Source organism: Pteropus alecto, unplaced genomic scaffold, assembly GCF_000325575.1.
Source record: "Pteropus alecto unplaced genomic scaffold, ASM32557v1 scaffold98, whole genome shotgun sequence".
NCBI lineage: Eukaryota > Metazoa > Chordata > Mammalia > Chiroptera > Pteropodidae > Pteropus > Pteropus alecto.
The window spans coordinates 22,709,630-22,726,880 of NW_006443570.1; the positions used below are offsets into that span (position 1 = coordinate 22,709,630).

General features: G+C 38.6%; 1 protein-coding gene and 1 pseudogene across 5 annotated transcripts in view; both read right to left on the reverse strand.

The window, feature by feature from the left end:
- SMG6 (SMG6, nonsense mediated mRNA decay factor) overlaps nucleotides 1-17,251 on the reverse strand; it is a 192,321-nt gene that overhangs the window by 152,425 nt on the left and 22,645 nt on the right. The window lies entirely within an intron of this gene.
- Nucleotides 1,038-1,156, reverse strand: LOC112473471 (annotated as a pseudogene).

Below are 17,251 nucleotides of genomic sequence, written 5' to 3' on the forward strand. Positions count from 1 at the left end.
TGTAGGGAATATATGTGTAATCCCAATGAAGCTGGGTCAGAAAGGAAGATGCCTGCAGTTCTGTGAAATCTAAGAGCCATTCTGGCCCCATAATGATGGAAATGAAACACTGATAAGGACAGGAATAACACTTACTTTAGATAAGTCCCTAATCTTATTTATGAGCTGTTTTTCTATCTACCCAAGAAAGAGGACTTTTCTTCGGTAAATAAGGGTAAGGTAACCCACCACTAACTAGTACATCAAATTATACTTCTCCATCTTCTAAGACTAAGTTTAAGGTCTGGAGCTGAAAATTCAAGTGTCCATAAGGGGTCAGGTTTGAAACAGGCTGGTAGGGACAACAGCAATCTATGGCTGGTCCACTCAGTTTCTGCTCTTTGTAGAACCAATTTTATTATTTCTCCCCCTTTTTTTTTTTCTTTTAAAGAAAAGCTGAAAGCTGGGTTTTTATGTGAAATCCTCTGGCTTTTAATGGTTGGTTACTGATGAAAAAATTTAAACATCAGGCAAGCCAAAATCATAAATTTACCAGCCACATCTGGCCCTTGAGTTAAGAAGTTTACAATCATAATTCAATGACCTAGAAAACCTACTTCTATTAAAACTGAAGGAAGAGATTTTTCTAAGCAAAACAAGGGTGAGGAAAAAGTTCAACTCCAAAGAAAGTGGCAATGATAAAAGGCCAAACTTCATTGTCCTCTTCCCTGGTGTTCTAGAAGCAAGCGGTGTGCTCAGAACCCTGTAGCCAGACAAGAGTCAAGAATCTTGATCTGAGGGGATGGTTAGCGCATGAACAGTCCAGCACCCTTGGATGCTTTTCCCAGCAAGAAAAACTTTTCTGGTTTATTCCCTTGCAAAACAGAACACCAATCAAATTATGGGCATTCTAACTCCTTCATACCGAAGCTGGGTGTGGGAAAAAGAGTGCATTCTCACCCCGCTAATGACTTCAAGAGCAAACTCTGCATACAAGCTTCAGTCTCTATTTTTATTTATTTATTCATTCATTCATTCATTCATTCATTCATTTATTATGCCTACAGCACCTGGTATTGCTAGGTGGTCTCCCATCCAAGTACTAACCAGGCCCGACTCTGCTTAGCTTCAGAGATCAGACGAGATCGGGCACGTTCAGGGTGGCATGGCCGTAGACATAGACTCTATTTTTGCTTAAATTATATTTAATCAGCAATACTAGCTCACACATTGATTTATGTAGTTAACAAGCTCAGAAAACTTTATTGAAGGTAATCTGTCTGTACAGTGAAGTGAGTCAGAGCCAAGGATACTGGGTTCCACGAACAGAAGGGAAAGATGAGGAACCGCTGCAAAATGAACTGCCAATGCTTATGTCACTGTTAGCGGCAAAACCTGGGCTAGAATGCAAGTCTCTGGGTCTAGTAGTAGAAGCAGCTGGTGAAAAACATGAATTTTCCTGTCAAACCTCTGCTGCATACCTGCTATGGGATCTCAGGCAACTCATCTAACCTCCCTAAGTTTTTCTTTCTATGCATGGATATAACAGTACCCATATATTAAAAGGCTGGTACATGAGATAAGGCAAGTAAAAGCATGCCTGACATGTAAACACTTGACTGTTAGCTGAACATTCTCTCCCAATGAATGATAAAGCAAGCAGTAAAATGTTAACAACTGGAGAATCTAGGTGAAGGCTATTTGGGAATTCTTTGTATTATTCTTACAACTTTTCTACAGGTATAGAATTATTTCAAAATAAAAAGTAAAATATATATTCTCTATTTTGACTCAATTATCCCTTTTCCCACAACTGTCAATCATAAACTGGTTAACTCATCCCTTTACCAGGAAAAATCCTTTATAGCTATTTATATTTATACATACAGCAAATTTTGGTAGGAACAGAATATCAGTAACCCATCTCATTCAAGCCAATTATCATCCCCCAAGCCCGAGGGCAGCTCAGAAATTTAAGCAACTTAAACCAGTAAATGGCAGAGTTAGAATTTGAACCCCGGTCTTCTGATTCCAGTTTTACTTCCCTTATACTGCATCTCAGGAAGAGAACTAGTAAGCCTTATTTATGAAGGCTGATGGAATAAGAGCAACTAAAAAAAGCAGTTCAGTTTTCCTTACTGATTAGGTAGGAAACTCTTTCTGCGTGACCCACAAAGCCTCTTGGAGTAAAGTGAGAACAAGAGGTTTCTCAATACTGTAGTTCTATTTATACTTCCTAAAGATCCTTCCCTTAGGGTAGGAGATGGAGCCCACTTAATTACCCGAATTTGCACTTGCTATTATCATATTTTACTGTATATACTAGACGGTGGATTTCAATACATTGTGTTTCTATTAGTGAGAATGAAGGAATCTTTGGGAAATTTTCCAAACTATACACACATTCCCCCTGACCTTGGTTAATGAGAACCACTGCTTTATTTTTAGTCTGAAAGTTTCTGTCACCCTAAACACATAGTTGACTCTTGAACAACATGGGTGTGAACTACGTGGGTCCACTTTATATGCAGATTTTTTCAATAAATTCTATGAATGTATTTTCTCGTCCTTATGTTTTTCTTAATAACATTTTTCTCTAGCTTACTTTATTGTAAAAATACAGAATATAATACATATAGCATACAAAACATGTATTAATCAACTATGTCATCAGTAAGGCTTCCAGTTAACAACAGGGTATTAGCAGTTAAATTTTGGAGGAGTCAGAAGTCATACATGGATTTTCGACTGTACAAGAGGTTGCTGCCGCTAACTTCCACATTGTTTAAGGGTTAACTGTAGTTTCTCTTTACTGCCACCAACACTTGAAGTTGCAAAGAAGCTTAAAATGTAGATGCATTTTAGAGAGGTAAGGCATGTTAACTGCGGAAGTAGGTTTGTTATACATTGATCAATATGGGCCTAAGCAACACTGCACGTAACAATATGAAGTCTGCTAGTACTGAGACAGAACTTTTGGAAAACCTAATAGATACCAAGTCCACAGTAAGGAAAGTCTTAGTTTGAGCTTCCTCCCTCTCCAACAGATTACCATGGATGGAATGGCTTTCATTTTTGCATCTCTTGTTTTTTAACAATACACTCAAACGGTCTCACTCAGGCAAAGAAAATGCTACTCCTCCAATGGTGAGACTACCTGCCTCCAGATCTTTCTTGCACATTTACATACTGTTCACCAGAAACGAAAAATGCTTCTTGGGTATAGCCCTGAGAGACAGTGCCAGAATTATGAAAGGGCTCCTGGCTCTTTATCTCAAGTCCAAAACCAATTCACTATGGACTACTGAGCCATTTGTACCATCTAAAAGCAATGACCCAAAGACACACTAATGGATGGCTAAGTCTCTGGACACTCACAATAAAGTCTGTCCTGACATTAACTATGGGATTATGAGTAAAATGATTTGGGTTATTCCTCAACTGTAAAATGTAATTTCCAACACTGACATTACCTAACTCAGAGCTGAAAGGACAAAAATAAATAATAAAAATTAAAGCATTCTGAAGAGTTTGAAAGGACAAAAATAAATAATAAAAATTAAAACATTTGAGGAAATGTTTTATGCAAGCCCTGATAATTATCACTTGGAGCTGCCTAAGTGCTTTGTGAACTGTGGAGCAAGGAAGGAGAAAGAAGCTGCTCAGAGGCAGAAATACAACATAAGAGGAGATTATGAAATATGCCAAATTTCAATTCCTAAATAGTTGCTCCTGCTCTAAATAGTTGTGTGGAAAACTGAATTTCTAAAATGTAAATAATTTTAAAGATAGTAAGAGTACTCAAAAGGAATTCCAATGTGCATTTTTCAAGTGTTTGGGGGAGCATAAATTATCATCTTCTAATTTAACCATCGGGAATGTTATTACTTTTATATACCAAGTATTAAAAAAAAACTTGCTGTGTTTTAAAAAGGGGGCTTTCTCCTCTTAGATATGAGACAACATAGGTAGAGACTAAATTTTAATGATACCTGTTAGTAAATGTCCAGGACTTCCAGAGCATGCACTCAAAGCCCATTTATCATCTCCCTAAAGCACTGAGATCACAGGGTGGAGGAGAATGTGAGCACAAAGGTGATGCGGTTCGCCTTCATCCCTATGCTCCTATGCCAGCTTCAGTCAAGAGCAAACCAGCTGGACAGGGTTCCCAATGCCAAAGAACTTGTAGTCCAAGAACAAGACAAACAAAAAACAAACTTGTCAACTTCCCATTTATGATCCAAACCTAAGAGGCCTGAGGGCTATAAAGGTACCAAGGGTCACTGTGTTTTCCTTACTGTCACTATCCCTCAGCCAGGAAGTCTTTTTGGGAAGTGAGATCTAAGGAAACAATAAAGAGAGGGGCATGGGGGCTGGCACACAAAATGTGGAACCCTATCGGTAATGCAATAATCATTTAGCAAAAATAAAAATTATTCACTAGGACTTTCAGTATTCTTCTTTCTAGGATATAAAGAGCCGCACTGAGGCTGAGGTAGAGCAGGAATAGTGATTACTCCTCACCTTCAGTTTCTCTACCCCTGACTTGTTCTGGGCAGGATGACAGCTCAATTAGCTCTAATTAAGCACAAGTTCTATATAGCAACGTCTTACTTAAATGGCTGGATCTGAGCCATGTGAATTCAAGTGTAAAACATACCTCTTAAAACCACCTCTTCTACCCCTTGAAACAACAGCTTTCACCCTCACACTGCAGCTTAGTGCTGCCTCAACGAAGTCTTACATTAAAGCAATTTACTGGCTATTATTTCACTATCTCTCCTACTTAAAGCCAGCAAACTGGAGGGAAACTAGACTAAATGTCAAATTAGCAGTCATCTCCAGAAAAACCAGCCAGCAAGCAGAGGGACAGCCGAGCTTAGAGTACCTGGCAGGCTCTCAGGAGGGAAAATGGCATTAGGTATAAAGAAAGGAAGGAACCACAATTTCGTGACTGTTCTGTATTTATTGCTCATTTATTTATTGGGAGGAAAGAGTAGGACAGAATAGTATAACAAAGACCCCCATCTTAGAGTCGAAGTCCTGGGTTCATATTTTGGTTTTGCCATTTATTTGCTATATACTATTGGCAAGTCACATAATCTATAAAATGAGAAGGTTGAGCGAGATCAGTGTCAGTGATTCCATAACTCTGAGTATGCATCACAAGAGCCTTGTAAAAAATACAGATTCCCCAGTCCTACAAAATCAGAATCCTCGGGTCGGGGGGCAGGGTGGAAGGAGACTGGGAATCGGCATTTTTAAAAGGTCTCCAGGTAATTCTGAAAGACAGCCAGACTTAGGTCAGCAGGGCTAGATCATGGGTCAGCAAACTACGGCCCAACAGTCAAATCTAGCCTGCCACTGGTTTTCTGTATGGTCCATGAGCTACGAATGGATTTTATATTTTTCAATGGATCAAAAAATTCAAAAGACTATTTCATGGCGCATGCAATTTAAATTTCAGTGTCCATGAATAAAGTTCTATTGAAACACAGACACACTTGCTTGTTTACATTTTGTCTATGCTATTTTCTCCCCTATAAAGGCAGAACTGAGTAACTGCAGCAGAGAATGTATGGCACAAAAGCCTAAAATATTTATTATCTGGCCCTTTACAGAAAAAGTTTGATACCTGGGCTCATCTACATCAATGCTCAAAAATGATTCTACCTGCACAACACTTAAGTCTACCACACACATTTGCTATAAACAGCAATGATTCTCATGATTCTCATGGGCTGAGAGGTAAAGAGCGGTAGTGAACAGAAGTGTGGTTTAATACTGGGGTCCCCAGCCCCCGGGTCACAGACTAGTACTGGTCCATGGCCTGTTAGGAATGGGGCTGCACAGCAGGAGGTGAGCAGTGGACCAACTAGTGAAGTTTCATCTGTATTTGCAGCCGCTCCCCACCACTAGCATCACGGCCTAGCTCCACCGCAGATCATCAGGCATTAGATTCTCATAGGAGCACCAGTCCCTGGTGCCAAAAAGGTTGGGGACCGCTGGTTTAGCTGAACCCCCATCTCTCTAGATATTCTGATACCTCCCTCCTTCTTACCATCTCACCAATCTACAGGGTTTCTTCCAAGACTAAAAGGCCACAAATGTATAATTCTAACTAAATCTAACCCTTCTTGCCAGCTTCTGAGCATATTCTATGATAGCATAAGCGAAAAAAAACAAACAAATGCCAAGACTGTTGCTCTCACAGCTGTCGAACTCAAACACCCCAAAGGCTACATGGAAATATAAATGGGGCACTCTAGGTTTTTACCTTGGAAACCACTATGGGGTTAAGTGACCAGGTGGAAATGGTACACAATCAGCCCAATAAAGATTTCACTTAGGCCTGAGGGCCCCTGGACATTTCCCTCAAATAACTCTAATCAAGGAAAAATACAGATTAAGGTTTATGACTCCCTGTGCTGTGGTCTGACAATCTATAGCAACCAGCTCATAAGTGCCACTAGTTTAGCATCTCGAGGTATACAGAGAGAGAAAGTTCAGCCAAAGGGCAACACTGTTGCTCTGACTGGGTTACTTTCTGAATGACTCTTCTTTCTGACTCATCTCTCTCAGTGCCTGGGAACTCTCATGTCCATCCACCCCAAAAGTAGGGGAGCTGGTATACCCTGTGTCTGTACTGCAGAAAGAGAGAGAAGAGAAATAGCTAAACCTCCCACTCAGTGATCAGGTGGGCAACCAGAAAATAGTTCTCCAAAGACACATACACAAGTTCAAACCTATCTTATAAATGAATGGGTTGACAGAGTGTGAGGATGATGTGGTCCTTCTCACATTCTTTCCACTCATTCATTTATTCATTCAACACAAACTTACTCATTGCCTTCTATGTACAACACTGTGCATGAACTATGAACAAGGCAGAGATAATCCCTGCTCTGTGGGTGACACAATTATAAAGTACCACGACTAGTGAAGTATAGGATGCTGTGTATTTCCATAATAGGAGCATCGGAGATCTCCAGAGCAAGAGATCCTTGAATTGAAACCTGAAGGTAAATAATCAATTGGTTTTAGAGGGGGTATAAGTCATTCCTGAGTGTCAGAAGCAAAAGGAACAGCATGTGTGATGGTCTCAAGAGTAGTACATTAGAGAATGGCATGGCCAGGTAAGCAGGGATTTTTGCAAGAGGGAGGCTAGAGAAACAGGCTGGGCCAAGTTGCAGAAGTCCTTGTTAGAATTTGATCTCAATGAAAGCCATTGAAGGGTTTAGAGCACGGCAGTGACATGAGCAAACTTCCATTTTAAAAGGACATTCTAGCTACAATTTGGAAAAAAATTTTTTTTGGTGCGGTGGGGGAGGGTCATATGTGTGGAGGCCAGAAGCTGATGCAATCATCCAATGGCAATGGAGACAGAGAAGAAAGGGAAGATAACGGAATTATTCCATTTATTCTATACTCAGACAATTATGATCCCTGTTCCTAAGTACCAGTGGTTTTAGGTCTAAGTAACTGACCAGCAGTGGCTCAGAACCCAGTATGTCTTTAGAAAAAAACTCAAACTAAATGAAACACTGATTTCATTTTTAGAGGTAATTTGGTCTTACTATCTTTCAATAAGATTTTTAAATGGCCCAGCACGGTGTTTGGTATTTAGTACATATTCAGTAAGTGACTGTTGAAGAACCTATTAAAATATATAGATTAGATTGTGATTAAATATATGACCTAGGCAATAAACACAAAAAACACAAGAAAAATAGGGCAGTACTAATGTTAATGCTATAGGGAAATAACATACTTATCACTAATTATAAGAATTTAAATCTATCTCTTTTTAGAGGGGAATTTGGCAAAACCCATACAAAGGTATTCAAATAAAAACAGTTCTATCAGGACTTAAGGATTCAGATCTTGAGTAACAGTAGTTCCATCTGCTACATTCCAGCCCAAGAGACTGGATAAGAAGACTCCACAGTTAACATCAGAATAAAAGCCAAAGTCCTTACCATGGCCTGCAAAAGGTTGATGTAATAATAATCATCCTCCACTCCTGTTGCCTCCTGTTGCTTGAATGTGCCAAGCATGCTCACACACAGGGGCCAGTGTATTTACTCTTTAGCTCAGTAATCCCCAAACTTTACAGCATATTGGATTTGCCTGCAAATCTTTTAAAAATACTTATGGTACAGGGGCTCAAAAGGAGGAGATCTGACTTTGGGTGGTAACTACACAATGCAATATACAGATAATATATTATTGAATTGTACACTTGAAACCTATATAATTTTATTAACCAATGTCACCCCAATAAATTTGATTTAAAAAATGAATTAAATCTATATGTTTTGATATGGAAGGATGTCCATGATGTTTTTAAAGGAAAAGTGGCAGAGTAAAAAAAAAGAAAAAAACATATGCCTGGTTTCCATTTAATTGGACACGGAGGTGAGACCTGGGCATCAGGATTTTTAAAAGTTCCCAGTGATAATATGGTGAAGCAAAGAATGAGAACCACTGCTCTAGTTTATCCTATATGTATAGCACTTACCATCAATTTATACACTCACATATGTGCGCACATACCATGAGAGCAAGGACTGTGTATTTTGGTCACCAGAGTGGGCCCCTAGAAAGCAACCAATCAATACTTGGTGAACAAATAGCCTTTCTAGTCTAGTCTCTTGCCTCCTTGCTGATACAGCCTACCCTTCAGCAACAAAAAATTATTTGTGGTGCCCTAAATTCACCATGTTCTTTCCACCGCCTTCATTTACTTTCTATATTTAATAAAGTCATACGTTCCTTGCTTAAACCTCTTCTAACCCTTTACCTCCAGACTGAGCCACACACTTTATCCTCAAGGCTGAGAGAATATTTCATATACCTCTGTGATAGTGGGTATCATAGTACATCTTATTATATACATACATGTCTGTCTTTAGACCAGCTCTGTCCATAGAACTTTTCCATGATGTTAGAAATGTTCATTACCTTCAATGACCAATACAGTAGTTACTAGCCACATGTGGGTAATGAGTATTTGAAAGGTGGTTAGTGTGACTGAGAAACTGAATTTTTCATTTATTTCATTTTAATTAATTTAAACAGCTACATATAACTAGTGGTTACCATATCAGTTAGCACAGCTCTAGACTATGATCCTTTAGTGAAAGATTGATTTTGATATCCCAGGACATAGGAATGATCAATAAGTAATGGATGAGTGGATGAACAGAGAGATTAATGTAAGAGTTGGCTCCAAAGATTATAATACCCATACTTTTACAATTTCTGTCTTGCCATATGGTAGGAGCAAAAGATACACTCTGAAGCACAAATAAGGTTCAGCCAATGGGAGCAAAGGATTGGAAAAATCTATCTAGTATTCTACTCTTGTGCCCAGCTATATAATCCACACAGTGTGGGCAGTGTGGCCTAACAACAGATTTTAACTATTGGACTGCACTTTTCAAAAGCTTGGGGGCAGTCCCCATCTAAGGACAGGTTAAATTTACAGGGCTGGGTCTGTGCTTTAGGAGTTAAAAGTACTCCAAGCTAATCAGACACAATTCAGACATTAAGGGTTCTGTTCAGTTTTTCCAGCTGAACAAAATAAGTGTGTCATACTTAACCACCTTAATAATAATAGTCAAAACTTCTATACTACCTTCCATGTGTAAAGCACTATTCTAATTATACTATGTTTATTAACTCTTTTAACCCTATAACAATCCTGTGAAGTAAGTACTACAATTATTTCTATGTTACAGATGAGGAAGCTGAACACAGAGAGGTTAAGTGATTTGCTTTAAGGTCAACCCAGGCAGTCTGGCACCAGAATCTGAGCTCTTAATCTTTCACTTTTAAAAAAGGCAACATTTTCAGCAGAACCAAGAAAGACACTGAGCACATTTATAAAGGCCAAAAGCTAAAGCAACCCCAAGCAAAAACTCACCAATAGTCCCAGCTATCATTCACTGAGACCACTAGGCCAAACCAACTGAGAAATCTTGCAGATTCAGGGAAACAGATACTTCCAGTTCAGATCATATCATGCAAGTCAGTGGAAGCACTTAACAATGGACCCCAGAATAATGACAGACATAAGAGAATAAAGAGAAAAGTGAACAAAAGCTTGTTTTCCCTAACAGTAAAACAGTAGCAATAAAACTAATAAAATCTCTGACATTTTTCTTGATAAATCCACAATCTGCCTGATTAATAAGGAAATAGTTCAAGAGTCAAAGAATATGTGTATTCACACACTATCATTAAAAAAGGACTGTGCATAGTCCACAAAAATATATCTGAAAACATACCCTCCCACCTACTATAATACAGGAAAACCCCTCAATCTCTCAGCAAAGGGAGGAATAAGAACTAATCTAAGAACCCAAAGGAGAACAAAGCTTCAGTTTAAGAAATATGTGGTCACAAAGAAGGTTTCACAAACCACTCTGCTGTGGGCACCAAAAAGCAAATAACCAGCATACAGGGAGCTCTGGCAACCTTATACAAGCTTCAGATTTAAGCAAGGCACCAAATAAGGGAAGGATTCTGGTGCAACAACTCCTAGGAAAAGTGTTTCAAGTTAAAAATGGTTATTCAGGTTTGGATGTGAACTTTTGTATCTGTTCTTTATCAACAGAGGCACCTCCACCTCACTGGCAGCTAGCTGCAGAAAAAGAAAACTGTGAGAATATACATGGACAACATGACCTGGTAGAGCCTGGCATTCACCTGGACACCAAAGGCAAGGCTATAAATATGGTCATGTAGATCTGGTGGGACTTCACACTCTAGCTGGACCCAAGCATCTCCGGGAGCAGGCAGGCCATGATGTCACTTTCCTCCCAGCAGCTAAGTAGTTCAACATTAAGGCCAAAAACCACAGCACTTTTGGTGAGAGACTCAGTTTCACTGTGACTGGAGGCAAGACCTGCTTCCATCTAGTCTTTTGTCAGTCATATCTTTTCTGTGCTGGCTCCCACACCCAAAATACCTAGTTCAAAAGACAGAAAACACCCTTAAATCTCTTTGATCCAATTTTCCTCTTCATTCTTCTTATCCTCTCTCAACAATAAAAATCAATCTCAGGCATACTAGAAAGCAGGAAAATTATTAGCATTAACTTCCTGCTAACTTATTTAGGGTGCTCTATCCCTGTCACTGTTACTATTAAATGTACAGGAAAAATCTGAGTTTAGCGTTAAAAAGAGAAGAAAGTGACACAAGTCAAAAACCAATCATTCTGCTGGTTACAAAGTATGCTTAGTTTATGACAATTTGTTAATCTGTATGGCTTTGGTATGTGTATTTTTCTGTATATATATTATACTATAATTACCACAACTTTTTCTGTTGTTCCACAAAAAAATTTATAGACATTACCCTTTGCCACACATGCCCTAACCTTCACCAATATTCTAACTCTGAGGTGGTAAAAATGAAAGTGACTGTGCTAAAAGTTTAGGGCTCCGTCTAGGTGCAGAAAGCTACACTAGTGTTAAATACCAGATCTGTTGATGATTTGGACTAAATATCTATTTTACAGATGTAAACCACGGAAAGAGATTAAAAAATGTGTTCATGGAAATTAAAAAAAAAAAAAAAAGTAGGAATATAATCCAGAATATGTGACTCCTAGTCTACATCAGCCAGAAGGGACAGCTTTTTAGCAGTAAATGGCATCTATTAGTGCTTTATTCAACCTTTTGATATATGTCACTTCAAAGTATTTTAAAAGCCATAGTGTTTTACAGATCTGTCCAGAAGCTTAAAGGCCTATCTGCCAAAGAAATTCCTTAGAGAGAATGTCACATGACTTACACAGTTTGCTTTAAAATTAGGACCTAGCATTTCAAAGATTTGTAACACAAGTCAGCTCAAAATCTCATTAGACTAAGGTTTTACATCTTCACCAAGAAAGGAACAATCCAGAAAAATGCAAATCCACAGAGGGTATTATCCCAACTCCTCTCTCCCATATGCTTCAGCAGCTGTAGTCCTACTGTGCATGTGAAAGGCAAGAATAGGACTTATTGCCAATGGTTACGACAGAAAACATAACTTATTCCTAAGCCAAGCTGGGCTTGGCTCAGAAAGCTTCCCAGAATGATGGAAGGCATGACTTTAGGATGACTCAACCTTTACTAATGCATAAAATAAAGCAGAGAAGGACTATTTGAAGGATCCATTTTTAAGCTTAGGCCAAATCAAAAGCCCAGAAATATCTACTTTGTGATAAATCTTCAGTTCCAGCAGACTGATTAGACAGAGTCAATGTGGACATCTGTACCACAGCCTAAGAAATTCTAATGATAGACTCTTGGCTAGGACTCTCAGAAGCAACCACTCAAAGAGTTTCTAACCACACTATGTTTTTATCCATGTTGTTCCTTTGGCCAGAAAGTTTGCTACCCAAATTTAGCTAAAGAACTTCTTTCATGCTGCAAAGTTAAAGACAGATCACCTTTCTAGGTAGCTTTCCCTGTTCATCCTAAGTTAATATCTTCTTCGTCTGTTATTACCTCTGTACAGTGTACATTATTTCTATTATTATACTTGGAATACTTTATTGCAAGTATTTATTTACAAATCCATTTTTCCTACTAGACTTTGAACTGTATCATTGAGAGAAGAACCAATATCATTTATCTTTCTATGTATAGTGCCAAGAATAATGATTAACATACAAAAGTACTCACTAAATATTTATGCAAACAACCTGAATGGAGGCAGGGGAAAGTATGATCCCTTCAGAGATGTCTAGCTAACCTGAGAAAGTTTTACAACTGAATAAGCAAGAAAAAGAGGAAGATACCCATAAAACTGTGAAGCCACTTAGTTAAAGCAAAATACAAAGGTAAATACTGTAGTGCATGAGAAATTAAAAACAAGAAAGAAGAGCCAAAGAGAAAAAGATTAGAGGTCACTAGTAGTAAGGACACAACACAAAATGCATGCCTTCACAACTTATTAAAGGAAGTTACAAGTTCAGGTCTCACCTCTGGAACAATTAAAATCGTTATTCTGAATAACAAATTCATAAATGTGCACGAGGCTAAAAAAACACCACACAGCACGACTATCTGATACTAAAAGCAGAAATTTTCCCCATGAGTTTCCACCAAGAAGATACCATATAATGCAAATAGCAATAATTCCCTAGCCCTCTTTATTATTATTCAGTACAATTCAGTGAAAGCAATACTCCTAGGGACCAACATGTCACCTAGGTACAGAGCTCTCTGATGGTTCAACGTATGAATGACATGGTAGGAGAGATGCCTAGTGATTCCTATGTTAATGCTCAATAAATTTTTGGATCCATGTATAAATAGAAGACAACTGGAAAAATCACTGAGGCTCTTAAAAATAAAAATGTGTGGTAAATACTTTATAGACACTCAAGAATCAGAAGGAGTCGCAATATATTTTAAGCTCCTTCTGGTCTGGATAGTCTATATACTAATACTTGGGAAAATAAAACTAAGCAGTAACTTCAATATTAAATATTTGTGAGTAAACTGAAAGGCTTCCAAGAGGGGAAAAACCCAAAGTTTCCCCCTGGAGACAAACAGTCTGCCGACTGGGGGAAGATCACAAGCCAAAAATACAACTATTTCATATTCTTTATCTTAGAGTACACAGATAAAATTGTGGAACCTTTAAGAGTAGAGAGGGATTTTAGAATGATAGAATTATGAATTCATCTCCCACAAGAGTATAGTCAGAAACAAAAACCAATATAGGAAATTGGTGAGAAAGGCAACATGGGGAAAACAAAAAGGTTGGTACAGTCTCTTACGCCACACAACGGGGCAGTACGTTACTATACAAAGTGAGCTGCTCCCACAGTAACATCACCTCACTACTCTACTCCATCTGCAGCTGCAGACTGAACAAGGATCCAGTGTAAGGGTCTCATCTTATTTGGAAGGCTCTTCACAGACTAGGAGCTGGATCCTAAGGGACAATTTACAGTACACCCTCACATACATTCCAGTTGGCTGGAACTCAGCAGCTGATTGCTCTCTTGTCTAACTTGGTAAGGAGCCAAAGGAAGACTTTTCTCAGTCAACTCTCCCAGGCTGGAAAATTCTCTAGCCTCCGAGTTCTGGCTTAATTCTGAAGATCAGGTTATTCACGAGATGCCAGAACTACATCTTTATATTGGCTTTGAACAAGTCTCTCAAGTACACCATACAGATTCTCACAGATCTCAAAATCATCAGGACCTTAAGGCCAAAAATGTCCACTCTTCCACTCACATAAAGAGGAATGCACTTTTCAAATCAAGGGCAATATCAAAACAAACTCTCTATCAATCTCAACAATTCTTGAAACTGGGGAACAAGCAACAGACACTTTGATTTAATGGTCTTCTTACAACCTTTATATTCTACCCCACTGAAAACTCTCCCTATTCCACTAGCTACTTGAATTCTCTCACTGTGGTTGATCCCTATGCCATGAAGAGCCAAATCCCAAGTCTGTTTCTCTGAGAGGAAATGAAGAAGGAAACCTTAGCAAGGTTTTTTTGATCTCATCAAGCTCCTCATCTCAGCCAGCATAGTATCGCCCCTCCCAGAAAGTGCTTGGAAATATATGTGTGTGGGCCACTACTGGCATCTAGAGGGTGGGGCCAGGAATGCTGAACATCCTGAGGTGACAGGTCCACAAAATGAAGAACTTGTCCCCTCAAAAGGCAGTAACACCTTCACTGACAAATAATGTCCTAACTGAAAGACTTCCACATCAACTGCCTTCACCCTTCAGAGCTTCTAGAGCAGTAGTGGGTAAACTTTTTCTGTAAAAGGTCAGACAGTAAATAGTGTTGGCTTTATGGGCCATCTATATTTCTATCGCATGTTCTTCTTTTTAAACAATACCTTACATAAGAATGTAATAAACCATTCTTAGCTTGCAGGCCACTGGCAGATTTCATCTACCCATGTCCTAGAGTATTACCTGACTCTTAACAGTCTGTTTATATTGAGATGCTGATTAAAATTAAATGTGATGGAGCATATTATAAACAACTCCAAAAATGTATACTATAAATTTTAAGTTAATAAAATAAGAGTTTCAGAAACTGAACTTTGGGTGGTAAACGCACAATAGAATATACAGATGTCAAATGATAATGTACACCTGAAATTTATATAATTGTATTAACCAATGTTACTCCAATAAACTTAATTTAAAAAATTAAAATATAAAATAAAAATGATAATAAAATAAAATAAATAAGAGCTTCAGAATTTAGCCTTAAAACCTAAGATTTGGGACACGTATTTGACTTTTGATTAATTAAAAAGCTCTCTCATCTTTACTCCTCCTCAGTGCATTTCAGTCACAAGTTTTCTTCTCAATGTTCATTTTCAAACATGTTACTGGAAAAAACACAGGCACAGTCTTTCCCTCTCCCTTCAGGATATATTACTTCCTATTCACCATGCATGCCACTCACAAAGTCTCTTTAAAATTACTACTGTTAACATTTTCTAAAATGTCTAAACCAAACCAAAGCCTGGAAATTCTGACTGGTATCTGGGTCCTGACTTTCCGGATGGTAACTAAAGGTCACGTGGGGTGGAAAGTGGCCTGCGGGTAACACAGAATATACACATGCACGCGAACAGGATATGTTGGTAATCTGGTTTCCTGAGACCTGGTGAGTTGTGAGAGTTCTCATCAACACCCTTGGGGAAGATGAAAAACCTAAAGCTGGGAAATACTGGATTTTAAGAAAGTGTCCATTCTTGGAATTAGATTTCTAGCTAAAAAAGAATGGGCAAGTACACTTCTTCCTCCACATTTTACTTGTCTAAAAACACAAACAAAACAAACACAGAAAAATAAATGAGTATCTGATGAGGTTTTTTTCACAGTGTAGAAGCTAGTGTTTGCAGCATGGCTTATGTCACGTCTTAAGCCCAGAAACACGAAGAGTGTGGTTTTGATGTTTAACCAGCCTCAACTGCACCCTGGCACTGTTTCTTCCCTCAGAGAACTTTGCTCTGTTAGAGGAAAGAAACCAACCTCACATCTTGAAACAAAACGGCTAGGATAAAAATAAAGCCCTGAAGTGGTTTGGTGACTGAGGTCATGTGGAGTGTTAAGGTTTGTAGGTAGGGCCAATGTACTTTGAGAACTTCCACTCACTGCCAACCACAAAGAGACAAAGAAAGGCACCAGCCCAAGAGTCCAGCAATGATCAAGACAAGGAAGCCCCAGTATTTGCTTGTTTAGGGGTCTCCTCCTCATAGCACACTTCACATTATCAATAGCCAAAAAACTCAGTCCTGGTCCTGACTTTCTTTGAGAGTAATCTCACCAAGCTGTTTCTTATGGCCTAAGAAAAGGAAAGGCAATCTGTAGCCTCTTCCTATAGAAAGAGTCTTTTGTGAACGCCTGTCATCACATACTGCCAAGCCTCAGTTCACAGAATACTTTCAAACAGCTTCCAGGGTGGAAGAGTATGACATGAGGTACATACTGCAAACTACTTTATAAAAGTAAAAGACCATATAAATGACATGAAGTTAATATAATCCCCACAGTAACCCTGAAAAACTGCATAGTGCTCACCTTACAGATATGGACTTTTTATATTTATGAGGCCAAAAAAAAATAGCTAACTTTCTCTATGATTATACAATTATGGGGCAATGAAAGGATGGAATTACCACAGATAAAACATTTACTTACTAGTATCGAGACTCAATTCTTCTCTATCACTGTGGATTAAATTAATGCTTATGTTATCCAGAGAAAATCAGGCCAAAAGCTTTTTTGAGCTTCATAATGGCACTAATTCTGAAATTGCCAACCTAAAAGTTCAAGATACAACTCTAGGAATTGGAACTCACTCCAGTACAAGGCAAGTCATCTTGCCTAAGGAAGCAGAACTTGTAAAACCATGCTCTGATCTATAGTTGTGTTCATAGAGGGTATGGGGAGCAGTGAGGGAAAGGTGGAGGCATTAGATGTGTACCACCCACACATCACAGCTTTCTTTTCAGTACAATAGTGGTGGCAGCGGCAGCAGCAGCAGATCAGGTGCACGAACTATGCAAGGGGCACTGAAAAGCAAGGCAAATGATGGATCTGAAGAAAATGCCACATGCATCACACACACAAAAAGCCTTCAGGCAAATATAACAAATTGAATGTGTGAAAGCTCCATGCTATAGGCCATCTGACTTGGGTTTTCCACAGTGAAGCTGTGCTCCTTTGTTAGTCGATGTTTATTTTACTTTGCTGGACTTTTGATTAAATGCAAGAAAAAAAT